Consider the following 26,737-nt stretch of genomic DNA (forward strand, 5'->3'; position numbering starts at 1 on the left):
ACTGTGCCTGCCTCCAGGAGGCTTGCTGAGGGTCATCACTCCCTGGCGCTGGGCTCCTTGAAGTATCTACTGGGAAATCTAGTGCCTATTGTTTGAAGGATGCAGTCTCGCAAGCCTGCTGTGAATCAAACTGCCGGCCGACAACCACTCCCCCTCCTTCTTGTTATCTCTTTTACCAATAAATATGGAGGGCTGTGTAAAGCTGGGGCCCCTTGTCCACTAGAGGCAAAGTGCCCCGACCCCTTCTTCCAAATATAGTCTTTTGTCTTTATCTTTTATTCCTGCATTTGCCCCCTTTGTTTGGTCCACCAGGGATCATGGCAGTCTACAAGTGGCACCCCAAACAGCAACACAATCGGGCGCACAAGTGGCGTCCGAACACGGGACTTCAAGGACGTGAACAAAGAAGGTCTGCTGGAGCAGAGGAACTGAAATTGACAAGGCAAACGGGGACCCCGGATTGAGTCTGCCAGCAGTGGATATAAGCTCAGTGTCCTAAAGAGGTACTGATCAGCGTCCTAAAGAGGTATTGGGAGCAGTGCTTTAAAGAAGTCCTGGAAACGGGAAGTTTTTGCAATCAGGGTAACATGGGGCAGAATTTGTCTATTGAAGAAAAACATTATCTGCAGTTTCTTAAAGTTCTATTGAGACAGTTTGGGGCTCAGGTTAGTTCTCAGACACTAACTAAGCTGCTGCAGAAGGTTATTTTGCATAACCTATGGTTTTCACAGGCAAGCACTCTTGATGTGGAAAACTGGGACAGAACAGCAGAAGGATTAAAATGGGCTCATCAAAAAGGTCTTAAAGTTGATTCTTCTGTTTTCTCCACTTGGAGTTTAGTTCGTACTGTACTTCTGCCATTATCTCCTTATTATTCTGTGGGACAGAAGGCTGAGTCTAAAAATCTGAAAGAATCTGTTGTCCCACCCACAGCTCCAATTGAAAATAAAAAACAGCAGAGGGAGGATAAAAATTGGCCTATACCACCTCCTCCAGTTGCAGAAACGTCTGTACTGCCTCCCTCACTGGCAGAAATAGAGACCCCAATACAAAGAATTTTATGCTCTGCTGCCATAGCTGGAGAGCCCTTAGGACCTTATGCTTTTCCTAAGCATTTGGATCCATAAGGCCTGATCCAAATAATCCACAGCAGGTTATTCATGAACACACTCCACTAGAGTTTAAGTTGTTGATGGAATTAAAAGCGAGTATGGTAAATAATGGCATACAGAGCCCATTCACTTTAGGATTGCTAGAATCTGTGTTCAGTGCCATGTGTCTTTTACCCTTTGATGTGAAACACTTGGTGTGAACTTGCTTGTCCACTAGTGCATATCTGACATGGAATTTAAATTGGCGAGAAATGTGTGCAGACCAGGCTAGACAGAATCGTGTTGCTGGACATGGAGACATTTACAGAGGATATGCTGTTATGTAATGGCCCTTATTCAGACCTGGAATGACAAATGACACTCCCAGAGGCTGCTTATCAGCAGTGTGCACAGGCTGCTAAATGTGCCTGGGCCACAATTCCTGAAGAGGGAGTCCCAGCACAATCCTTTTTACATATCATGCAAGGGTCACAGGAGACCTATGCGCAATTTCTTGCAAGATTACAAGAGGCAGTGAAGTGTCAGATTCCTCATACTGCGGCTGCAGAAATGCTAACCTTAACTCTAGCTTTTGAGAATGCAAACGTGGATTGTAAACGTGCACTGGCACCAGGGAGGTGTACAAAAACCTTGGGAAATTTTCTCTGAGCTTGTCAGGATGTAGGAACTGAGTTTCATTAATCTGCAATGTTAGTGCAAGCAATGGCTAATTTAGCAGTTGACAAATCTAAAAGGAGCCAAGGGTCAAACTCTAAAATGGGAAAATGTTATAATTGTGGAAAAACTGGACATTTTAATAAGGAATGCCGCCAGATCTCAGGACAGAAAGGACCTTACAATGCAGTGCCCCACTCAGTGGAAAAAAATGCCAGGACTTTGTCCTCACTGTAACAAAGGAAATCACTGGGCTAATCAGTGCCACTCAAAATTTCATCAAAATAGCACACCCATCGGGAAATGAGACAGGGGCCTGGACCCGGGCCCCTCAAACAATGAGGGCATTCCCAGTCCAGACCTCAACCCTGTTTCAGGGATGGGTTCCCAGAGGCACATTGATTCCCTCACCCCAGGAACACCAGGAAGTGCAGGATTAGATCTACCTGCCAGAGAAAGAATAACAGTAGCTGGTGGAGACAAACCTATCAAAGTTCCCACTGGTATTTGGGGACCTTTACCAACAGGATACACAGGACTAATTTTAGGCAAAAGCCATCTTAACTTACAGGGCATCACTGTAGTCCTGGGAGTGACTGACTCTGATTATGAAGGAGAAATTCAAGTAGTTTTAATGTCACAAGATCTTTGGGTTTTTGAACTGGGAGAATATATTGCTCAGCTATTGCTTATTCCCTGTAAATTACACCCTTCTCCACAAAAGTAGATACAAGGAAACAAAGGGTTCGGGAGCACAACTCCATGGGAAATCTATCTATCCCAACCCATAGCCTCTAATAGACCTACCTGTGTAGTAAAAATTAAAGGAAAGAAATTTTATGGGCTTATGGATACAGGAGCTGATGTGTCAGTAATATCTAAAGGCAATAGGCCCCATCCTGTCCCTTGCAATTAACTTCTATGTCCCTAGTGGGAGTATGAACGGCTCGAAGTGTTCAACAGAGTGCTGAGATTTTACCTTGTCTTGGTCCAGATGGACAGTCATGTACTTTTCAGCCTTATGTTGCAAATATAGCTATCAATTTATGGGGTTGAGACTTACTTAGATCATGGGATATGAGGCTTATAAATGAAAACTTTGATAACCCAGAATTTAAAATGTTGAAAGTCATGAGATATCAGAGTAGAAAGATTTAGGGAAATTTCTACATGGAAACCCTAACCCGATATCAGTAACTGGAAAAGCAGATAGAAAAGGGCTAGGACATCAGAATTTCTGATGGGGGTCATTGATATTTCTCCTCCGCCCACTGCCTTATCATTAGAATGGCTTAGTGACAAACCTGTGTGAGTGGATCAATGGCCCCTAACACAGAAGAAGCTAGGTCAACTTCACCTGTTGGTAAAAGACCAATTGAATGCAGGACATATAGAAACGTCAGTTAGCCCCTGGAATTCACCAGAATTTGTTATTCCAAAAAAGTCTGGAAACAATAATGACCTCTGGGGTTTCAGCTCAATGCTCAGAGCTAATTGCAGTCATTCAGGTTTTACAGCTCACAGCTTCAGATCCTATCAACATTGTCTGTGATTCAGCTTATGTTGTAAATGTAGCCAGTCACGTATAGCAATTATATATATATATATATACACCATCACATATAGCAGCCTTTGGTAAGCTTAGCTATGTTCATGTGATTATAGACACTTATTCTCATATGCTGCATGGTACATGCCAAACAGGTGAGACAGCTGGTCATGTACGGTGACATTGTCATCATTTGCTCATATGGGGATACCTAAACAATTAAAAACTGACAATGGACCTGCTAATATTAGTCATGCTTTTAAAAATTTCTTATAGCTTTGGGCTATAACCTATAAAACAGGAATTCCTTATAATCCTAAAGGACAAGGCATTATAGAGCAGGCACATCAAACATTACAATGCATGTTGAAAAGACAAAAAAGGGGTATAGGAGGCCAACTACCACCTCAATCAAAACTACATTTAGCCTTATTTACCTTAAATTTTTTGACTCCTGGTATGAATGGTAAAACTCCAGAAGAAAGACATTGGCAAGTGTTAGATGAAAAGAGGAAAGTTTATCTGAAAGTGTTATAGAAATCTCCAGAAGAAGGACAATGGAAAGGTCCAGTGGATTTACTAACGTGGGGAAGAGGGTATGCTTGTGTTTTTACAGGAAATGGACAAACCTTGTGGGTGCCCTCAAGGTGCGTGCAACCATGGAACAGGAGACTTGAGGAACCCCAGGTGACCAACCATGGGCCCAGTCCCTCTGGTATGAGCCGTGAGCCAGCTGAGCCTGAGTGCAAAGATGGAGAGAAGGCCGACCAGAGTCCGATGACATCAACCCCCATAACCTGGGGACAACTCAAGAAAACCATGCAGGAAGCTGAGAAACTACTGTAGCATCAGGGACAGGCCAAAACCCCTGATGCCATGTTCTTGGCCATGTTAGCCATAATGTCCTGTGCGATATGTTTTCCCTGTGCAGAGGCAAAAACATATTGGGCATATGTTCCCAATCCCCCAGTGGTATGACCTATTCTTTGGAGTGACACTCCTCCTGAGCTTTATCACGATCAGGAAGAGTGGGCTCCAGGACTTCTGACTCCCCCTGACATAGAACAGTTAGACTCTCAGAATAATGTCATTAATTATACTGCTCCACTGGAAGGACTTCCTTTGCGTATCACCACAAAGATGTCGCTCAGCCATAGCTGTCTTAAATTCAAGCTCAAACACAGTTGAGTCACTATGGAAAAGTCATGTACCTATTAAGTCTTGGTTCTATTAACGTAACTGGTGTGCTAACCAACCATTCCTGGCCCAATCACCCTAACTGTGCTGATTATATGGAATGGATTCCATTCAATAGTTTCTACCCCCCTCTATGGACCCAGTGTCTTGGTCCACTGGCTAGAAAAAAATCTATGTTAACTGGAGACATGGTGGATTGGGGACCTGAAGATCAATTAGATGGAAAAGTTGAAAATCAGAAATCATGGCACAAACTTCACTGGCATTGGTGGCAGGCTTTTAATTCTTCTTTATACAATACTGGGATCCAATCCCAGTCTGCTACCCAGATTGCTTGGCATGGAGCAGGGTTTAGCCCGCCTCTTCCTCAGTGGCATTATCTAGGGAGGAAAGAACCAACTCAAGAGATGATGTGGAAGGCAGCATTCCCATTTATGAATCGCAGCATCTGGATTAGGATACTATCCAATAATAGCAATACTAAGCAATGCAGTCTTAATGTTACGTTTGTAAAGAATATCACCACTCAATTTACAGTTTGTGTTTTTAATCCTTATGTCTTTTTGGCAGCTAAGAAGGACCAGCTCCAGGTAAACAATACCGAATTAACTTGTAAATCTTGCCAGTTATATAACTGCATTAATCATAGCACATTGCAAACACATAATCTCTCTACTTTGATGATTTTAGGTTGCATCCCTGGGTGATGGATTCCTGTTCATCTCTCTGAGCCTTGGGCTGCCACACCTGCCTGGCATTTTGTGAAACTTCTTCTAACTCAGCTTACTCATCATGTCCGTAGAGTCTTAGGCACAATAATTTTTGCTGTCGTTTCCTTGGTCACACTAAAAACTTTTGTTGTGATGTCTTCTGTAGCTTTGCATAATTCTATTCAAACAGCTCAGTACGTGGAGAACTGGATGCAGACAGCTGAACAAGTGTGGCTACTTCAGAATAAAATTAACACTGAGTTACAAACTTAAGTGGCAATGTTAAAATCTTGGTTCTATGGTTAGGTGAACAAGTACAAAGCTTGCAGTTGCAACAGCAATTGTGTTATCATTTTAATCGCACTCATATTTGTGTAACCAACTTAGAATATAACCAAAGTGAGTATCCGTGGGACCTTATGAAAGCCCATTTGCAGGGAGCTTTCACATCCAACATCACCTTTGATATTGGTGAATTACAAAACAAAATTCTTCATTTAAATAGGCAAACTCAAGAATTTCAGCCTTCTTTAGAAGACTGGACTGAATTCCAGCAAGGCCTGGAGAGGCCCAACCCTTGGACCTATCTAAGGCACCACATTAACATCTTATATGTAGTTCTTGGAAATAATGTGGTTTGTCTCTGTCTTCTGTTCATAGTCTGTAAAATTGGATCGACCACCAATCGGAAAATGAGAGCTGCCCAGCCTGGTCTTACATTCTTTCAATTAATACATAAACAGAAAAGGGGAGATGTTGGGTACCAAAAAGGCCAGAGGGATTGTGACCAACTCAGCATTCCACTGGAGGCTATGTGATCAAACAGCAAACTATTTATCATGAATGCAGGATGTGAGCAAACTCACGACTGTCCCTGCCGCCAGGAGGTTTGCTGAGGGTCATCACTCCCTGGCACCGGAATCCTTGAAGTTATCTACTGGGAAATCTAGCACCTATTGTTCGAAGGATGCAGTCTTGCAAGCTTGCTGTGAATCAAACTGCCGGCTGACAACCATCCCCCCTTCTTGTTATCTCTTTTACCAATAAATACGGAGGGCTGTGTAAAGCTCGGGGCCCTTGTCCACTAGAGGCAAGGTGCCCCCGACCCCTTCTTCCAAATATACTCTTTTGTCCTTGTCTTTTATTCCCATGTTAGCCCCCTTTGTTCAGTCCAACAGGGATCATGGCAGGCTACACTGTCCTGTGAGGCTGTGAACAGGATGGGAGAGGGGAAGAAGATATGAGCCTGGAGGTGGAGGTCAAAGGACTGAGTACACTGGTATCACTGGCTTTGAAAGTCTGAGAATTGCGGGGCATGGTGACTCACGCCTGTAATCCCAGCACTTTGGGAGGCCAAGGCAGGCAGATCACCTGAGGTCAGGAGTTCGAGACCAGCATGACCAACATGGTGAAACCCTGTCTTCACTAAAAAATACCAAATTAGCCAGGTGTGGTGGTGCATGCCTGTAAACTCAGCTACTTGGGAGGCTGAGGCAGGAGAATTGCTTGAACCTGGGAGGCAGTGAGCCAAGATCATGACATTGCACTCCAGCCTGGGCGACAAGAGCAAGAAAAGAAAAAGTCTGAGAATATTTGGCACCTCTTTAACTTCTCTCTCTCTTTCTCCCTTCCATACCTCCTTCCTTCCTTGCTTCATTCGTTTATTTATTTCTGTTTTCGAATCAGGGAAGCCCTTGGATATCATTTGAGAAAACACTAGGAAAGACCACTGGGCCAGATCTAGGTGTTGTCCCAGTTTCCACACTAACTGGGAAGTGATCTGGTAAGGTCGGAAGACATGTGGAAGAACAGTCAGGGCCATGCATGGGCCATGTAGACCAGCAGAGCAGGGATCAACCCCTGGTTCCAGGACTTGTAACTCTCTGGATCTGTTTCCCTATCTCTATAAAGGGGGTGCTATTCATCTCATAGCGTCCTTGTAAGTCTTCCATGAGAAAAGCTCTTTATGCTGCTCCTGATACACAGTAAGTATTTTGTACTCTTACTATTATTATTAAGAATTACTTTGGCCTGGTGCAGTGGCTCACGCCTGTAATCCCAGCACGTTGGGAGGCCAAGGTGGGCGGGTCAGGAGGTCAGCAGTTCAAGACCAGCCTGGCCAAGATGGTGAAAACCCACCTTTACTAAAAAAAATACAAAAATTAGCTGGGCATGATGGTGGGTGCCTGTAATCCTAGCTACTTGGGAGGCTGATGCAGGAGAATCATTTGAACCCGGGAGGCAGAGGTTGCAGTGAGCCAAGATTGTGCCATTGCACTCCAGCCTGGGCAACAGGGCGAGACTCCATTCCCCCCGACCCAAAAAAAAGAAAAGAATTGCTTTGGCCAGATCAGGTCACCTCGGTGAACTTCTTTGTCATCCAAAGAATCTGGTTCTTGATGCATAATTTAAAATACATGCCTTTAAACATTTATCCTAATAAGCTAAAATACATGCCTTTAAACATTTATCCTAATATCCTGTGTCTGCTTTCCTTCTTCCTCCAAGACTTCTCCTCTTTTCTATTTGCTTTACTTTTCGAACATGTTTCAGACAAATAAGTCAGTGGAGATGAGGTCGTTAATTTACTGGAGCCAGACATGTCTCAGCCTTCCCCTAGGAAGAGGAAGGGAGGGGAAGGTGCTTAGTTCATACCAAGAAAGCATTGGATGAAGTCCTTTTAAAACATGCCCTGCTTCCCCTGGGGCTGTTTTGAGATTCAAATATGATGACAAAATTCTTCAAATCCCTTTGACAGTGAAAGCCTGGGCCCAGGGCTAGTGGTGTTTTTGCGTATTTCGCTTGTACAAAACAGAAGTGGAAGAAATAGCTCATTCTCACACCCTGTTGGAGGTGTTGCTGGGACTAGAACCTGGGCCCTGAGACCCAGCCTGGGGTAAAGTATGTCTGGCTACATGCCTAACTCATCACATGTCTTAAAACTCCTTCACTTAAAGGCAGTTTAAACTATTGTCTGGAAACAGGAGACCCTGCCACCATCCACAACAGCATGGAGGGAAACACATCTGCTAATCCAAGGGTGGCTGGTTGGGGTAGTTGGAGGCTGGGGCTGAAGTGGGCAAGGGAGATGGTGAAAGTCTGGATTCTGCAAGTAACAGAGCAGAGGGGACCAGCTTGAGACACTGTATTCCTTTATCTTTTGTTACATCTAATTTTCTGTTTTGGAAATGTTCAGACTCATACACAAGGAGAGAGAATTGTATAATGGACCTCCATGCCCCAAGCACCCATTGTCTTCAGTTATCAACATTTAGTATTTGGGAAGTTGTAAGAGGTGAGATTGAGAAAGTTTGGTGATGGATTAGATAGTGGGAAGCAGGGAAGGAGGACAGGGAAGGGAGCATGAAAGAGAAGGAAGAATCTGAGGTGGCCCTGGTCTGTGGCTTGGATCCGGTAAAAAGGAAGCAGCCCAGCCGGTCTGGAGAATGGCGATGAGCTGGGTGAGCAGAGGCTCTCTGGAGTGTGGGGGCTGTGCTGTTGGCACCCTCCACCCTTCCATTCTTTACACTGATATTTACTAATTGAATAAGCAAATAACCCTGGGTAGTGGGACCTCCAGGGGTTCTCAGAGCCTCCTGCGGCACTGGCCAGGCCTGAGGACTGAGCTAGGGGAGCTGGCTGCTCATCCAAAGTCCCCTTTTGGTTGGCTTTGCCCTTTGAGGATCTCTGAAAATGAAAAATAACCACCTAGCCCTTTTCCCAAAAAATGAGAAATTTGGCATATGTACAGGAGGATACAAGCGAATGTTCTGGAAACAGACCTGGGCAAAGTAACATTGAGGGTGCCAGGTCAGCCTTGTGGGGTGCTCCCTGGCCTCTGCCCTAGGGACCCCTTTGCTGGGCACAGGAGTAAAGCACCACCTTCCAGTCACCCACATTATCTCCCCACTGTGCATTTCTAGGACTATGTTTGGGGTGCATATAGTGTAGGAAATGGGAGGTGTTCCAGCAAGCCGGGGACTCTAAGGCAAGTTATGTTGACCCAGCTAAGGAGGGATTGGGATGAGGAGCCGGCCTTTTCTGCACATTCTGGACAAGGAACTGCCTGTCTTAGTGGTGCATGGTGACACTACTGGTCTCCTTGGATACAGGGAGTTTCCTGCTTCTCCTGTACTATTTGTAACCAGGGATGTGACAATCCTGGTTGGCTGATCTTAATAACTCCAAAGCAGGCCAGGTGCGGTGGTTCATGCCTGTAACCCCAGCACTTTGGGAGGCCAAGGCGGGTGGATCACCTGAGGTCAGGAATTCAAGACCAGCCTGGGCAACCTGGTGAAACCCTGTCTCTACTAAAAGCACAAAAAATTAGCCAGGCATAGTGGCAGATGCCTGTAATCTCAGCGACTCGGGAGTCTGAGGCAGAGAATTGCTTCAACCTGGGGAGCAAAGGTTGCAGTGAGCCAGGATCACATCCCTGCACTCCAGCCTGGGAGACAAGAGCAAGACTCCATGTCAAAAAAAAAAAAAAAGTAATTCCAAAGCAGCTCTTCTTTATCTTCCTTATTGCTATCTAGTGCAATTATAGACAACACCAAAGGTGCTCTTTGAACCTGTTTTTTTGTTGTTGTTGTTGTTGTTTTGATATGGAGTCTTGCCTGTCACCCAGGCTAGAGTTCAGTGGCGTGATCTCAGCTCACTGCAACCTCTGCCTCCCAGGTTCAAGTGATTCTCCTGCTTCAGCCTCCTGAGTAGCTGGGACTACAGGTGTGTGCCACCAGGCCCGGCTAATTTTTTTGTATGTGTAGTAGAGATAGGGTTTCACCATGTTAGCCAGGATGGTCTCAATCTCCTGCCCTCATGATCCACCTGCCTCAGCCTCCCAAAGTGCTGGGATTACAGGCGTGAGCCAGTTTTACAGGTGTGAGCCAGTTTTTATCTGCTTTGGGTGTAAATAACTCTGAGTCACTTAATGTGTTTCAATTACCAAGAAGCCCTTTGGCATTCTGGCATTCTATTGTATTCTTTCCTTTGCCTTCTAGCCAACAAAACCAAACAAATTGTTCCTGTCAATTAAACTTCTACCAGCCTTCTAGATCCACCTCTATGATTATCAAAGAAGCCCATTTTCACAGTAGCCTGTTCAATTCGTACCCAGAGTCTGTGCTGTTTTGAGAAGTGCTCACCTTGTTGATTGGCATTGAGGACTAAGCTCTGATTTTTTATCTTGCCCAGATTCCTATCTAAGGAGTCTGGGGAGTCATGCCCTACAAACCACAAATTCTCATCAGATGGGTTTTGTTTGACCCTGTATATCGTGACTTACTTTCCAATCTGACTCTGGCATAACAAGAAAGAAAATCAAAATGTTTTGCCCCAAAATCTATTTCCTTGCCATACCTTGAAATTGCTCTCCAAAGTCTCTTGTGGGAAAAATCCACATTCTGTACAGAAACCCCTTTCCCCTTTGTTTTCCTTCCTTTCTTCTCACATCCAGGAGATAATCAACTAAGAGCCAGGCACTAAAAAATACAAAGCCAAAATTTTAAGTCCACTAAAAAACAATTTACAACCTGCTGTCTCTGAAATCTGCTTTATAAGAGCTTCCTCTGAATGATAAAACTTGGCCTCTACAATCCTTTATCATTAACCTGAACATTCGTTTCTATGGATCTCAGGTCTTTAGACAAACTCAACCAATTGTCAACCAGAAAATGTTTAAATTTACCTACAGCCTGGAAACCCTCCGCTTTGAGTTGTCCTCCCTTTCTAAACCAAACCAATGTATTTCTTAAATGTATTTGATTGATGTCTCATGCCTCCCTAAAATATATAAAACCAAGCTGTATCCTGACCACCTTGGGTACTGTCAGGCCTCTGAGCTCAAGCTAAGCCATCATAACCCCTGTGACCTGCCCATACACATCCAGATGGCCTGGAGCAACTGAAGAACCACAAAAGATGCCATTCCACCATTGTGATTTGTTCCTGCCCCACCCCAACTAATCAATCAACCTTGTGACATTCCTCCCCTGGACAATGAGTCTCATGAGCTCCCCACCCTGCCTCCTTTAACTGTAATTTTCCACCTACCTACCCAAATCCTATAAAACTGCCCCACCCCATCTCCCTTTGCTGATTCTTTTCTGACTCAGCCCACTTGCACCCAAGCGAAATAAAAAGTTTTATTGCTCACGCAAAGCCTGCTAGGTGGTCTCTTCACACGGAAGCGCGTGACAGGCACATGTATTCAGGGCCTCCTGAGGGCTGCGTCATGGGCCATGGTCATTCATATTTGGCTCAGAATAAATCTCTTAAAATATTTTACAGAGTTTGGGCCAGGTGCGGTGTCTCATGCCTGTAATTCCAGCACTTTGAGAGACTGAGGCAGGTGGATCATCTGAGGTCGGGAGTTCGAGACCAGCCTGACCAACATGGTGAAACCCCGTCTCTACTAAAAATACAAAAATTAGCTGGGCGTGGTGGTGTGCACCTGTAATCCCAGCTACTCAGGAGGCTGAGGCAGGAGAATCGCTTGAACCCAGGAGGCAGAGGTTGCAGTGAGCTGAGAACATGCCACCGCACTCCAGCCTGGGCAACACAGCGAGACTCCATCTCAAAAAAAAAAAAAAATTTGTTTACAGAGTTTGATTCTTTTAGTCAACAGCATTTTGGTGCTATCTCCCAACTGGGTTCAGAGGTCCTCGAAGATGCCCTTCTCCTTCTCCCCTGCAGTGGCAGGTGTCTAGTCTTCATAAGTGTGTTTCATTCAGGGGTGGCTCATCTGATTTTTGGTGTAGGAACCTCCTGCCGAAATGGAAGTCTAAGGTAGCAGAATTTCTCTGGCACTACTCAGGAAATTCTGGATTGACTTTAGCAGCGATGCTTGGGTAGATGTGGCTCCTGGGTGAACCCATTCTGCGAGTCTCATTTTGGCGTTAGCATTTAAGAATGTCAATGTCGGGGCCGGGCACGGTGGCTCACGCCTGTAATCCCAGCACTTTGGGAGGCAGAGGTGGGTGGATCACGAGGTCAGTAGATCGAGACAATCCTGACTAACACGGTGAAACCCTGTATCTACTTTTAAAAATACAAAAAATTAGCCATAGTGGCGGGCGCCTGTAGTCCCAGCTACACTGGAGGCTGAGGCAGGAGAATGGCGTGAACCCGGGAGGTGGAGCTTGCAGTGAGCCGAGATCGCACCACTGCACTCCAGCCTGGGCGACAGAGCGAGACTCCATCTCAAAAAAAAAAAAAAAAACTTCAATATCATTTGTTTCAAATCTCCCCTCAACCCTGCCCAGAAAGCTAAGCGAGGGAGATAGGGAGGTGAGCAAGGAGGGTGGTTTACTTTCTCACACTCTCTTGCTCTGTGCTTATTCTTTCGGTGTTGAGTTTGGGACAAGGACGAGGAAATCCGATGGCACTGCCCATGGTAAGTTGTTTATTCTTTGTTCTTCGTAGCGACCTCTCCTCTTTGGACTTGTCTGCTTCTCTGCCCAACACCGCTGGCACTCTCTTGATAGGGCCAGTGTCCAAATACTGCCTTTCCCAGAGGGACACAGGTCTCAATGCTTCAGCCTCTTCCCCCCCATCCCCACACTTCCCCAAAGTGGACTCAATGCTTCTTAGAATCCCTGGGCTGAAGAACCAGGTAATTTTTCTTTACTGCCAGGGGTCAGAGACCAATACTTCCGTATAGTACATTAGAAATTACTGGGAAGTTGAAAATTTTTTTAAAGACTTACAAAATACAAGTCCCATTCTCATGATTACATTCAACGGTGTGAACCCCAGATATCTGAGACAGGTCTCAGTCCATTTAAAGTCTTTATTTTCCCAAGGTTAAGAACATGCCTGTGACACAGCCTCAGGAAGTCCTGAGGCATGTACCCAAGGTCATCAGGGGTACAGTTTGCTTTTATACATTTTAGGGAGACATGAAACATCAATCAATACATGTAAGATGTACATTGATTCGATCCAGTAAGGCGGGACAACTGGAAGTGGGGGTTTCCAGGTTAGAAGTGGATAAGAGACAAAAGGTTGCATTCTTTTGAGTCCTTGATCAGCCTTCCACTGGAGGCTGTCTCAGTGAATCTTCATTTTTACATAAATGATAGGGCAGATAGGTGCAGTGGCTCACACCTGTAATCCCAGCACTTTGGGAGGCCGAGGTGGGTGGATCACCTGGGGTCAGGAGTTTGAGACCAGCCTAACCAACATGGAGAAACCCCATCTCAACTGAAAATACAAAATTAGCCAGGTGTGGCAGTGCATGCCTGTAATCCCAGCTACTTTGGAGGCTGAGGCAGGAGAATTGCTTGAACCCAGGAGGCGGAGGTTGCGGTGAGCCGAGATCACGCCACTGCACTGCAGCCTGGGCAACAAGAGTGAAACTCCATTGCAAAAATAAATGGATAAATAAATAAATAGGGCAGGGGAAGCAATCAGATATGCATTTGTCTTAGGTGAGCCTCAAGGGGATAACTTTGAACAGAACAGGAAGCAGGTTTGCCCTAAGCAGTTCCCAGCTTGATTTTTCCCTTTAGCTTGGTGATTTTGGAGTCCCAAGATTTATTTTCCTTTCACAACAGATAGAAAATTATGCTGTCCAATTGCTACAAAACTTTCTCAAGAATTTCTCTTAACTTCTCTACTTATTTCTTCTCAGACTGGTAACCAACAGTTCATGGACCAGGTCCTGTCCCAGGAACACAGTGTGTATAGTACTGGTCTAGCCTACCTTGAAATAATCTGCCATATTTTTAATAAAACATATCCTTCATTGTAATATTATAAATAACTTGTTTACAATTGTAAAAAATAGTATTTATCCTTTCCCAATCCACTCCTCTGCCCCCTCCTCCAGCAGTCAGTTCTAATTCCCTCCTCTTCTTCTCCCTTTATTCCAAACTAACTGGATGTCTTGACCTTTTTTGATGAGTTAATTTGTATTGCAGCTTCTCAGAGAACAGATGGGAGTGGAGCCAAGGTATCTTGGGGCAGAGGCGGTTGTAACAAACTGCTAACAGTTTATGGTAGTTAACGTTGCAGGAGGAGCGATAAGAGAGACTCACTCTTAGTTAAGCAACAGCAAGGTGTGTTCCAGCTGGCATTATAGGATGGCCCTAGCCCTGGGCACCTCCAGCTCACTCCCCGTGGCACAGCGTGGGTGCCACTTATTACTGCACCCACTCTAACTCACCCCCACCTGCCTTTACTCTTTCGAGGATGTCACATACCCCATGGATTCCAGTTTGGTCTCACACATTCTAGTGACCTGTATCTTTTCTGGTGACCCAGTCTGCAGGTGCATCCACGCGGCCCTGTTTCCTAATCACCACAGTCAGAACCGTTTCTGCCCTGCCAGTCTCCCAGGTAGTTGCCAGATAACAGATTCAGTTCCACACTCTTTCCTTCAAGGCCCACTCAATTGCCTGCGGTCAGCTGAACTGCAAAGATAAGACTCAAAGATACAGTTGTCTAAAGTTCAGTAAGAAAACAGTCATGGCTGGGCGCAGTGGCTCACGCCTGTAATCCCAACACTTTTGGGAGGCTGAGGCAGGTGGATCACCTGAGGTCAGGAGCTCGAGACCAGCCTGGCCAACATGTGGAAACCCTGTCTCTACTAAAAATACAAAAATTAGCCAGGCGTGGTGGTGGGTGCCTGTAATCTCAGCTACTCGGGAGGCTGAGGCACAAGAATTGCTTGAACCCAGGAGGCAGAGGTTGCAGTGACTGAAGATCATATCACTGTACTCCAGCCTGGGCAACAGAGCAAGACTTGTCTAAAATAAAATAAAAGATATTTCCCTTTAAAAAAATAACCCACAGATTTGAGGCATGTATCACATTTTATCCTCAAGACATGTGAAGCAGGGTCACCTAATTGTCTACAGAGAAAGTCTGGGGGCTTAGGAGTGGGGTCAGCCAGGGCAGGATATTTGAACTATGTTCACTGCGTAAGGAGAGAGAGGACTGCAGAAATGGGATAGGACTGCGGGATGTGCAAGGGGATAAGAGCGGGGATGGCTCAGAGACTTGCTCAGGTGCAGGGTGGCTGGAGCTGTGGGTGTCCCCATCATGAGACTCCTTCGGAAGCTTTCTGCCTGCCTTTCTACCTCCCCTCTTGTCCCCCTAAGATCCATTATCAGAAGCCAAAGTGATCCTTTTGTTTTATTTTATTTTATTATTATTTTTGAGACAGAGTCTCTCTCCGTCACCCAGGCTGGAGTGCAATGGCACAATCTCGGCTCACTGCAACCTCCTCCTCCTGGGTTCAAGCAATTCTCCTAACTCAGCTGGGATTACAGGTGCCTGCCACCAGGCCCAGCTAATTTTATTTATTTATTAATTATTATTATTATTTGTATTTTTAGTAGAGACAGGGTTTCGCCATGTTGGCCAGCCTATTCTCGAACTCCTGACCTCAGATGATCTACCCACCTCGGCCTAGCAAACTGCTGGGATTACAGGAGTGAGCCACCACACCCGGCCCAAAGTGATCCTTTTAAAACATAGCTCATTTGTCACCATCCTGCTCCACCTCCTAAACTGGTTTTCTATTACAGGTGGAATAAAATCCAAGCTCCCCACCTAGCCTCAATGCCCATTGTGACCCACCTCTGACCTGTCTGGTACCACCCTCCCTGGCCCACTCTGATGGGCACCTGCTGGACAGCAGTGCCATTCACTACCATCTGGAATGAAGGGGGAAGACATTGCAGAGGGCTCAGGTCCCATAGCAACCACCGGAATGTCATTTTCCCCAGGAAGCTGGTACCCACAGATTCATTTGCTTGAGAAGATGAAATTTCCATTTTCCATATGCTAAATTTAAGATGGGCACCATCCAGTGAGGCAAAAGATGTGCAAACCATTGCACTCTTGGAGAAATGTTTGTCACATATACCCAAGAGCAGAAAGCAGAGGTCAGCAAACTGCAGCCCGTGGGCCAAAGCCAACCCCAACAACCTGTTTTTGTACAGCCTGCAAGCTAAGAACAATGTTTACATTTTAAAATGGTTTTTACATTTTTCTTATTTATTTATTTATTTATTTATTTATTGGAACGAAGTTTCACTCTTGTTGCCCAGGCTGGAGCGCCATGGCGCAATCTCGGCTCACTGTAACCTCTGTCTGCCTCCCGGGTTCAAGCGATTCTCCTGCCTTAGCCTCCTGAGTAGCTGGGATTACAGGCACCCGCCATCACGCCCAGCTAATTTTTGTATATTTAGTAGAGACGGGGTTTCACCATGTTGACCAGGCTGGTCTTGAACTTCTGACCTCAGGTGAGCCACCCGCCTCGGCCTCCCAAAGTGCTGGGATTACAGGCGTGAGCCACCATGCCTGGCCACATTTTTCTTTTTTAAAAAAGAAAGAAAGAATGTAAGCTGGGAGTGGTGGCTAATGCCTGTAATCTGAGCACTTTAAGAGGCTGAGGTAAGAGGATCGCTTGAGCCCAGGAGTTTGAGACCAGCCTGGGCAAATTGTGAGACCTCATCTCTATTTTAAAAAAAGAAGAAGAATGTATATGCAACAGAAACCAGCTGTAGCCATGAAGCCCAAGATGTTTATTATCTGTTATTTACAGAATAAGTTTGCTAGACCTGATATATAGGAATACTTACACAAGATTGTTTGTAATAACAACAACAAAAAAAACTGGAAACATCTGCTGGGCACGGTGGCTCACACCTGTAATCCCAGCACTTTGGGAGGCCGGGGCAGGTGGATCACCTGAAGTCAGGAGTTTGAGACCAGCCTGGCCAACATGGTGAAACCCCGTCTCTACTAAAGATACAAAAATTAGCCAGGTGTGGTGGCAGGCACCTGTAATCCCAGCTACTTGGGAGGCTGAGGCAGGAGAATTGCTTGAACCCAGGAAGCGGATGTTGCAGTGAACTGAGATTGTGCCATGCACCAGCCTGGGGGACAAGAGCGAGACTTCATCTCAAAAAAAAAAAAAAACAAACCTGGAAACATCTGAAATATCCATTATCAGTAGAATAAATGAATGTAAAAATAAGTTCATTTAATGGATATTATGCAGTGATGGCAATGAACAAACTGTAGCTACATGTAACACTTGGATGAGTCTCATAAACAGTACTAAGCAAAAAATACAGGACCCAAAAAAATACAAACAATAAGATTACATTCAAACAAGTTAAAAATAATAAAAAGGGAAGTCCTCGCTAGAGCAATCAGATAAGACAAAGAAATAAAGAGCATTCAAATTGGATAGGAAAAAGTCAAATTATCCTTGTTTGCAGATGATATGATCTTATATTTGGAAAAACCTAAAGACTCCACCAAAAAAACTATTACAACTGATAAATTCAGTAAAGTTGCAGAATACAAAATCGACATACAAAAATAAGTAACATTTCTATATGCCAACAGTGAACAATCTGAAAAAGAAATCAAAAATTAATCTCATTTACAATAGCTACAAATAAAATTAAATACCTAGGAATTAACTTAACCAAAGAAGTGAAAGATCTCTACAATGAAAACTATAAAACATGGAGGAAAAAAATGAAGAGGACATGAAAAAATGGAAAGATATTCCACGTTCATGTATTAGAAAAATGAATGTTGTTAAAATGTCCATACTACCCAATGCTATCTACAGATTCAAGGCAATCTATATCAAAATACCAAGACATTCTTCACAGAAATAGAAAAAAACTATTCTAAAATTTATATGGAACCATAAAAGACCTGGAATAGCCAAAGCTATCCTGAGCAAAAAGAATAAAACTGGAGGAATCACATTACCTAACTTCCAATTATACTACAGAGCTATAGAAACCAAAACAGCGTAGTACTGGCATAAAAATAGACACATAGGCCAATGGAACAGAACAGAGAACCCAGAAACAAACCCATGCATCTACAGTGAACTCATTTTCAACAAAGGTGCCAAGAACATACATTTAGGAAAGGACAGTCTCTCCAATAAATGGTGCTGGGGAAACTGGATATCCCTATGGAGAAGAATAACACTATCTCTCACCATGTACAAAAATGAAATCAAAATGGATTAAAGACTTAAATCTGGGCTGGGTGCAGTGGCTGTTACCTGTAATCCCAGCACTTTGGGAGGCCAAGGCAGGCAGATCACCTGAGGTCAGGAGTTCAAGACCATCCTGGCCAACATGGTGAAACCCTGTCTCTACTAAAATTACAAAAATTAGCTGGGCATGGTGGTGAGTGCCTGTAATCCCAGCTACTCAGGAGGCTGAAGCAAGAGAATCGCTTGAACCCGGGAGGCAGAAGTTACAGTGAGCTGAGATCAGGCCACTGTACTCCAGCCTGGGCAACAGACCGAGACTCTATCTCAAAAAAAAAAAAAAAAAAAGAGAGAGACTTAAATCTAAGACTTCCAACTATGAAACCATTACAAGAAAACATCAGGGAAAATATTCAGGACATTGAAACGGGCAAAAATTTCTTGACCAATACCCCATAAGCATAGGCAACCAAAACAAAAATGGACAAATGGGATCACATCGAGTTAAAACACTTCTGCACAGCAAAGGAAACAATCCATAATGTGAAGAGACAACCCACAGAATGGGAGAAAATATTTGCAAACATCTTACAAAGGACGAATAACCAGACTGTATAAGAGTTCAAGGCCAGGCACGGTGGCTAGTGCCTATAATCTCAGCACTTTGGGAAGCCAAGGCGGGTGGATCATGAGGTCAGGAGTTTAAGTCCAGCCTGGCCAAGATGGTGAAACCCCATCTCTACTAAAAACTACAAAAAAAATTAGCCAGGCCTGGTGGCAGGTGCCTGTAATCCCACCTACTCGGGAGGTTGAGGCAGGAGAATCGCTTGAACCTGGGCGGCAGAGGTTGCAGTGAGCCGAGATCGCACTGCTGCACTCCAGCCTGAGTGACAGAGTGAGACTTTGTTGCAAAAAAAAAAAAAAAAAAAGAGTTCAAACAATGATATAGGAAAAAATTTTTTTAAATGGGCAAAAGAGGTGAATAGATATTCCTCAAAAGAAGTCATACAAGTGACAAATAGGTATATGAAAAGATGGTCAATATCATTGATCATCAGAGAAAAGCAAATCAAAACTACAGTAAGAGATCATCTCACCCCAGTTAAAATGGCTGATATCCAAAAGACACACAATAACAAATGCTGGTGAGGATGTGGAGAAAAGGGAAGCCTTGTACACTATTGGTGAGAATGTAAATTAGTACAACCACTATGGAGAACAGTTTGGAGTTTCCTCAAAAAATTAAAAATAAAGCTACCATATAATCCAACCATCCCACTGCTGGGTATATACCCAAAAGAAAGGAACTCAGTACATTGAAGAGATATCTGCACTTCTATGTTTATTACAGCGTGATTTACAATAGCCAAGATTTGGAAGCTACTTAAGTGGCCATCAGCAGATGAATGAATAAAGAAAATATAGTACATATACACAAGGGAGTACTATTCAGCCATAAAAAAAGAAGGAGATCCTGTCATTTGCAACAACATGAACGGAGCTGGAGGCCATTATTTCATTAAGTGATATAAGCCAGGCACAGAAAGACAAACTTTGTATGTTCTCACCTTTTTTTTTTTTTGAGACAGGGTCTCACTTTGTCACCCAGGTGAAGTGCAGTGGCACAATCACAGCTCACTGCAGCCTCGGCCTCCTGTATTCAGGTGATCCTCCTGCCTCAGCCCCTCAAGAAGCTGGAACTACACGTGTTTCCCACCACACCCGGCTAACTTTTTTGTATTTTTTGTAGAGATGGGGTTTCACCATGTTGCCCAGGCTGGTCTCCAACTGCTGGGCTCAAGTGATCCTCTGGCCTCAGCCTCCCGAAGGATTACAGGCGTGAGCTGCCGCCCCTGGTCATGTTCTCACTTATTTGTAGGAGCTAACAATTAAAACAAACTCATGGCCAGAGGCTGGAAAGGGTAGTGGGGTATGGAAGGGAAATTATTAATGGGCACAAAAATATAATTAGATAGAATGAATAAGATCTAGTATTTGATAGCACAACAGGGTAGCTACAGTCAATAATAATTTTTTTTTTTGAGACGGAGTCTTGCTCTGTCGCCCAGGCTGGAGTGCAGTGGCATGATCTCGGCTCACTGCAAGCTCCGCCTCCCAGGTTCATGCCATTCTCCTGCCTCAGCCTCCCAAGTAGCTGGGACTACAGGCGCCCACCACCACGCCCAGCTAATTTTTCTGTTTTTTTTTTTTAGTAGAGACGGGGTTTCACCGTGTTAGCTAGGATGGTCTCGATCTCCTGACCTCATGATCCACACACCTTGGCCTCCCAAAGTGCTGGGATTACAGGCATGAGCCACCACACCCCGCCAATAATAATTTATTTTACATTTAATAACAACTAAAATGGGATTGTTTGTAACACAAGGAAAGCATAAATGCTTGAGGTAATGGATACCCCATTTACCTTGATGTGATTATTATGCATTGTACACCTGTATCAAAATATATTCTGTACCCCATAAATATATACACTTACTATGTACCCACAAAAAGTAAAAATTAAAATTAAACAATGAAAAGCAAACTATCAAAGTTAGAGATGCATATATGTACAATATGCTATAAAGAAAAGTAAAAAATTAGGCCAGGTGCGGGTGGCTGATGCCTGTAATCCCAGCACTTTGGGAGGCCGAGGCAGGTGGATCAGCTGAGGCCAGGAGTTCTAGAGCAGCCTGGTCAACATGGTGAAAACCCGTCTCTACAAAAAAGAAAGAAAAAAATTAGCCGGGCATGGTTGTGTGCACACCTGTGGTCCCAGCTACTTGGGAGGCTGAAGTAGGAGAATTGTTTGAACCAGGGAGGTGGAGATTGCAGTGAGCCAAGATTGTGCCACAGGGCTCCAGCCTGGATGACACAGCAAGACTCTGTTGAAAGAAAGAAAAGAAGGAAGGAAGGGAGGAAGGGAAGAAGGAGGGAAGGAGGGAGGGAGGGAAGGAATGAAAAGAAAGAAAGAGAGAGAGAGCAAAAGAGAGGAAGAGAGAGAAAGAAAGAAAGAAAAGAAGGAAGGAAGGAGAAAGAAACAGAGAGAGGAAGGAAGGAAAAAGAAGGAGAGAGGAAGGAAGCAAGGAAGGAAGGAAGGAAGGAAACTTTGATTACCTCTATGGGTGAAGGAGGAGGTGGTGATCAGGAGGGGCACATGGAGGCTCCTGGGACATTGAGCAATGATTAATTCCCTGACCTACTAATCTTAATTTGTACATTGAGGTTTTATGCATTCAACACTATGCAAGATTGTATTGTTTAGTTTTTGCTATAATAATGCTGTGTAACAAACCACCCAACATCCAGTGGCTTAAAACCACAGTTCTTTATTCTCACAGATGGGGGGGCCAGTGGCTCTGTTCAGTCTGCAGGAGTACAGGCTGCTCTGTTTCTTTTTTTTTAATTTTCTTTCTTTCCTTTTTTCATTTCCTTTTTTTTTCTTGTAAGACAAGTTCTCGCTCTGTCACTGCACAGAATATCATGCAGTAGCACGATCATGGCTCTGCATGGATCTGCAGGTTTGACTCAGCCCAGGCTCAAGCAATCCTCCTACCTCAGTCTCCCAGGTAGCTGGGGCAGCAGGTGTGGACCATTATGCTTGGCAAATATATTTTATTTTTTGTAGCAATGAAGTCTCACTGTGTTGCCCACGCTGATCTCGAACTCCTGAGGTCAAGAAATCCATCCACCTTAGTCCTCCAAAGCGCTGGGATTACAGGCATGAGCCACCACACTGAGCTTGCCCTGCCTCTTGCTTTATGTCTGTGGGTTGGTGAGGGCAGCTTGGCTTGGCTCCATGTGTGCTCATTCTGGGCCCAGATACAGGAGGCAGCAGCTTGCCAGGGGAAGCTCTTCTCACTGCCATGCCAGAGGTTCAGCTGTGGCACACTGCTACTTCCAGCCCCCACCCTTGTTACTGGCCAAAGGAAGTAACATGGCTAAGCCCCAAATCAAGGGTCAAGGTCTATACTCTGCTCACAGTAAAGCACTGGGATAAAGAGTTGGAGTCAATATTTCCCCTCACCAAAGTCTCAGTTAGGGGAGAAATTGAAGTGTTTTGGGCATCCAGTTAGGCAGGCAGCCCAGAAAGATCTGGAGCACAGAAAGATCTAGCATGTAGACCAAGTTCTTCCGCATTTAGGCAGCAACCAAAGCCCTACAAGTGACTGAGTTGTCTGGGGACAGTGTACCAGGATGAAGCAAAGAGCATCGCCAACGTGAGTTGGGCTCAGGGAGATGCTCTGGTGCAGGAGATTTAGACAGGGACAGACAGAGGGGCAAGAGGAGAGTGCTAGAGAAGGACAGAGTTTGAAAACTGACAAAGCAAACACTGCTGGTGGTGTCAAGTGCTCAGCCATGTGCTAGGCCTTTGCTCTTGAGGGATCACCTTGGAAGAAGGAATTTGGACAGCTCAGTAGGGACCAAATCCCATTTTCAGTGGGTTGAGGCAATGGCAGGTGAAATGGGGCTCCTCGTTCAAGAAGTGTGGCTGCCAAGCAGTAGTTCTTGATCTTTTCTTTCACCTCATCCTGTGTAGATTGAGAACTCACACTGCCATCGGAAACAGGAGTGACTTTAACAGTTCCTCCAATCCTGTTTTAGGAAACACTGTTATAAAAAGGATAGAGAAGCAGAGGCCCAGGAAGGATGCAGCACACAGAGAGGGTATATTTCCTGTAAACGGAAGTCTGGATTTCTGCCCTACACAAAAGTGAGTTAATGGCCAATGCCCTTGTGGTATTTGTTGTCTGTGGTGGAAATGACTCATAAACACCTCACAGTAATCCAAGGCAGGGCAACACAAGGGCTGAGAAGGCTTACCTGCTATTTGCTGTGACAGCATTGAGGAAGAAGAGATTAATTCTGACCAAAAGGATCAGGGTGGGGGCAGGGTTACAAAAGAGGCAGCATTTAGGGAGTGGCTGGGGCTAAAGAATAGATGGAGAAGACCTAAGTTGCCGCGGAACGCAGCGTGTCCAGGAGTGCAAGAGTGTTGGGGAAGGAAGTGGCAGATGAGGCTGGAAAGGAAGTTAGGGGCTCTGGAATGGAGGACATCTCATGCCAAATGGATTCATGTTTGTACTCTGTTAGCAATAGGGAGCCACCGTGGGTTTTTGAGAAGGAGAGAGGCATGATCAAACTCACATTTTAGGATATATTTGGTAGCAATGTGAAAAATGATTTGGTTGTCAGACACTGGAGGGATTACTAAAGGGACAAACACCTGTCCTGTCTTCCTTATGTGACCCACTTTTGCCATGAGGAGTCACTCTGAAGCCTCTCTCAGCCAAGTTTGCTCAATTTCTTTTCTTTTTTTTTTCTGAGACGGAGTTTCGCTCTTATTGCCCAGGCTGGAGTGCAATGGCGCGATCTCAGCTCACCGCAACCTCTGCCTCCCGGGTTCAAGCAATTCTCCTGCCTCAGCCTCCTGAGTAGCTGGGATTACAGGCGCCCGCGACCAGGCCTGGCTAATTTTTTTGTATTTTTAATAGAGACGGGGTTTCACCATGTTGGCTAGGCTGGTCTTGAACTCCTGACCTCATGATCAACCTGCCTCAGCTTCTCAAAGTGCTGGGATTACAGGAGTGAGCCACCACACCCGGCCCAGTTTGGTAAATTTCTAAATGAAGACCCATAGGCCTGCCAGTGGGATAGGCCAAAGTTCTCAAAATCGGTGCTGATTTCAAATGCTCTGTAGTATTACTGAAGCTGTCCTCACAGGATTAACAAGAATCCTGGACAGAAATATGGTTATAACGAAGCATTAATCAGGCTGTACTTTGGCCGACTTCCCTGCAACCATAAGTCACTAGATAATGATCATTGGCATCCCCATTGTACCTACTGATAGGATTTCTGATGTTAGAATCATATGGCTTTTTTGTTTGTTTGCTTTTTGAGATAGAGTTTCGCTCTTGCTGCCCAGACTGGAGTGCAATGGTGCAGTCTCAGCTCACTGTGACCTCTGCCTCCTGGGTTCAAGCAATTCTTATGCCTCAGCCTCCCAAGTAGCTGGGATTACATGTGCCTGCCACCACACCCAGCTAATTTTTGTATTTTTAGTAGAGACAGTGTTTCACCATGTTGGCCAGGATGGTCTCGAACTCCTGACCTCAGGTGATCCACCTGCCTCGACCTCCCAAAGTGCTGGGATTACAGGCGTGAGCCACCGCGCCGGGCCGGCTGGCCGACCACTTTGAAGACCCCCACAGAAGAAAGGAATCAGCATGAGAATACAGTTTGTTTATTCTCCTGTCCCGTGACTTCACCCTGCACTCTTCCACCAGCCAACAATCTCCATACTTCAGCTCACTCCAAAGCTCTTAAAACACTAGCCCGAAATTTCTTGGGAAGATAAATTTGAGGTTTCCTCCCAACTCCTGGTTCAGTGGCCTTACAATTAAACCTCTTTCTCTGCTGTAACCTGGTGTCTCTGCATACTGACTCGCCAAGCACAGTGGGCAACGGATCTATCAATATAGGAGTTAAGAAGAAATTACTTAGGCAGATAGCAAGGGCATGGGAGTCATCAGTAAGACTTTTCTTTTTTTCTTTCTTTTTTTTTTTGCAGACAGAGTCTCACTCTGTCACCAGGCTGGAGTGCAGTGGTGTAATCTCGGCTCACTGCAACCTCTGCCTCCCAGGTTCAAGTGATTCTTCTGCTGCAGCCTCCCAAGTAGCTGGGATGACAGGTGTGCACCACCACACCCAGCTAATTTTTGTATTTTTAGTAGAGACAGGGTTTCACCATTTTGGACAGGATGGTCTCAATCTCCTGACCTCGTGATCCACCCACCTCAGCCTCCCAAAGTGCTGGGATTACAGGTGTGAGTCACCATGCCTGGCCAAGGGTTTTTTTTTTTTTTTTTTTAACGAAAAGCAGCCCCAAATCATTTTCTAACAAAGAGCAGCCTGCAAGCTGGAAGCCTGCACAGATAAATGCTAGCAGGAATGAAACCACCTTTGCAAAATTATGACTGAGACAGTGAAAGAGATCCAACTTAAGTGATTCCATCTTGCTTCTAACCTCCAAGCTGTCTTTGTTCATTCCTGGGCGTAGACTGAACTAACTTTGGGAGAAACCTAGTTTGTAGTTTATAGTTTAAACAAAGATGGTAGCAGCCCTTTCCCAAAGCAGACTTCCTTCTTGCCTGGGAACTAGACTAACATTAGCCACAGGATTAGAAATTATGGTTTAAGAGTCACGCAGCTGGAGGCTACAAGATTCTGACCCTCTCTAAACTGCTCCTAAGATCAGTGCTTGAGATATTTTGCAGACCCTGCACTTGGGTTGGCTGGTGCCATCCAAGTGGATAAACTGGCTTGTCTGATCTTGTGGCCCCAACCCAGGCAACTGACTCAGTGCAAGAAGACTGCTTTGACTCCCTGCGATTTCAACCCTCACCAATCAGCAGTCATGGCTCACTGGCTCCCCACAACCTTAAAAAGTCTGCTCCCCAGCCGGGCACGGTGGCTCATGCCTGTAATCCCAGCACTTTGGGAGGCCGAGGCGGGTGGATCACCTGAGGTCGGGAGTTCAAGACCAGCCTGACCAACATGGAGAAACACCCGTCTCCACTAAAAATACAAAATTAGCTGGGCATGGTGGCACATGCCTGTAATCCTAGCTACTTGGGAGGCTGAGGCAGGAGAATCGCTTGAACCCGGGAGGCGGAGGCTGCGGTGAGCTGAGATCATGCCTTTGCACTCCAGCCTGGGCAACAAGAGCAAAACTCCATCTCAAAAAAAAAAAAAAAAAAGAAAAGTCTGCTCCCCAAGGCCGCGTGCATTGGTGAACTCCTGACTTCAAGTGATCTGCCCACCTCAGCCTCCCAGAGTGCTGAAATTATAGGCATGAACCACTGCGCCCAACAGTTGGCTCTATTGTTGGTTTGTTTGTTGAGACAGGGTCTTGCTCTGTCATCCAGCATGGAGTGCAGTGCTGTGATCACTGCTCACTGCAGCCTCAACCTCCTGGGGCTCAAGCTATCCTCCCACCTTGGTCTCCCAAGTAGCTGGGACTACAGGCACATGCCACCATGTCCTGCAAACTTTTTGTATTTTTTCTAGGGAAGGGGTTTTACTATGTTGCCCAACCTGGTCTCCAGCTCCAGAGCTCAAGTGATCCGCCTGCCTCAGCCTCTAAAAGTACTGCTGGGACTACATACATGAGCCATCGTGCCGGCCACTTGATTGGTTCTTCTGGTTACCAGTCTCATTCTCCAAGAGTCACCTCATTAGCATGAACTCAAGTATGGTGAAAAGGGCCTCATTATGAATAACAAAAGCTGCTCCTCTCCCCTCATCACTCAGGAAATTCTAAAGGTTTTAGAAGCTCTGTGCCAGGAACTGGGAGGAACACCAAATATATGTTTCTTGTTATATGACAATAGCACAGTTTGTCTCGGTGACCCCATTATATAACCATTATTAACCCCATTATATAACCATTATATAACCCCATTATGTAACCATCAAGATGATACGGCATCACTGTTACTTGGGGGCCCATTCAAACTACATGTCCCAGCTT

General features: G+C 45.1%; 1 pseudogene; it reads left to right on the plus strand.

The window, feature by feature from the left end:
• The first annotated feature begins 317 nt into the window (after positions 1-317).
• The window catches only part of LOC100432290 (small ribosomal subunit protein uS5-like), a 54,591-nt pseudogene continuing 28,171 nt past the window's right edge, over positions 318-26,737 (plus strand).

Source organism: Pongo abelii, chromosome 9 (assembly GCF_028885655.2).
Source record: "Pongo abelii isolate AG06213 chromosome 9, NHGRI_mPonAbe1-v2.0_pri, whole genome shotgun sequence".
NCBI classification, from domain to species: Eukaryota; Metazoa; Chordata; class Mammalia; order Primates; family Hominidae; genus Pongo; species Pongo abelii.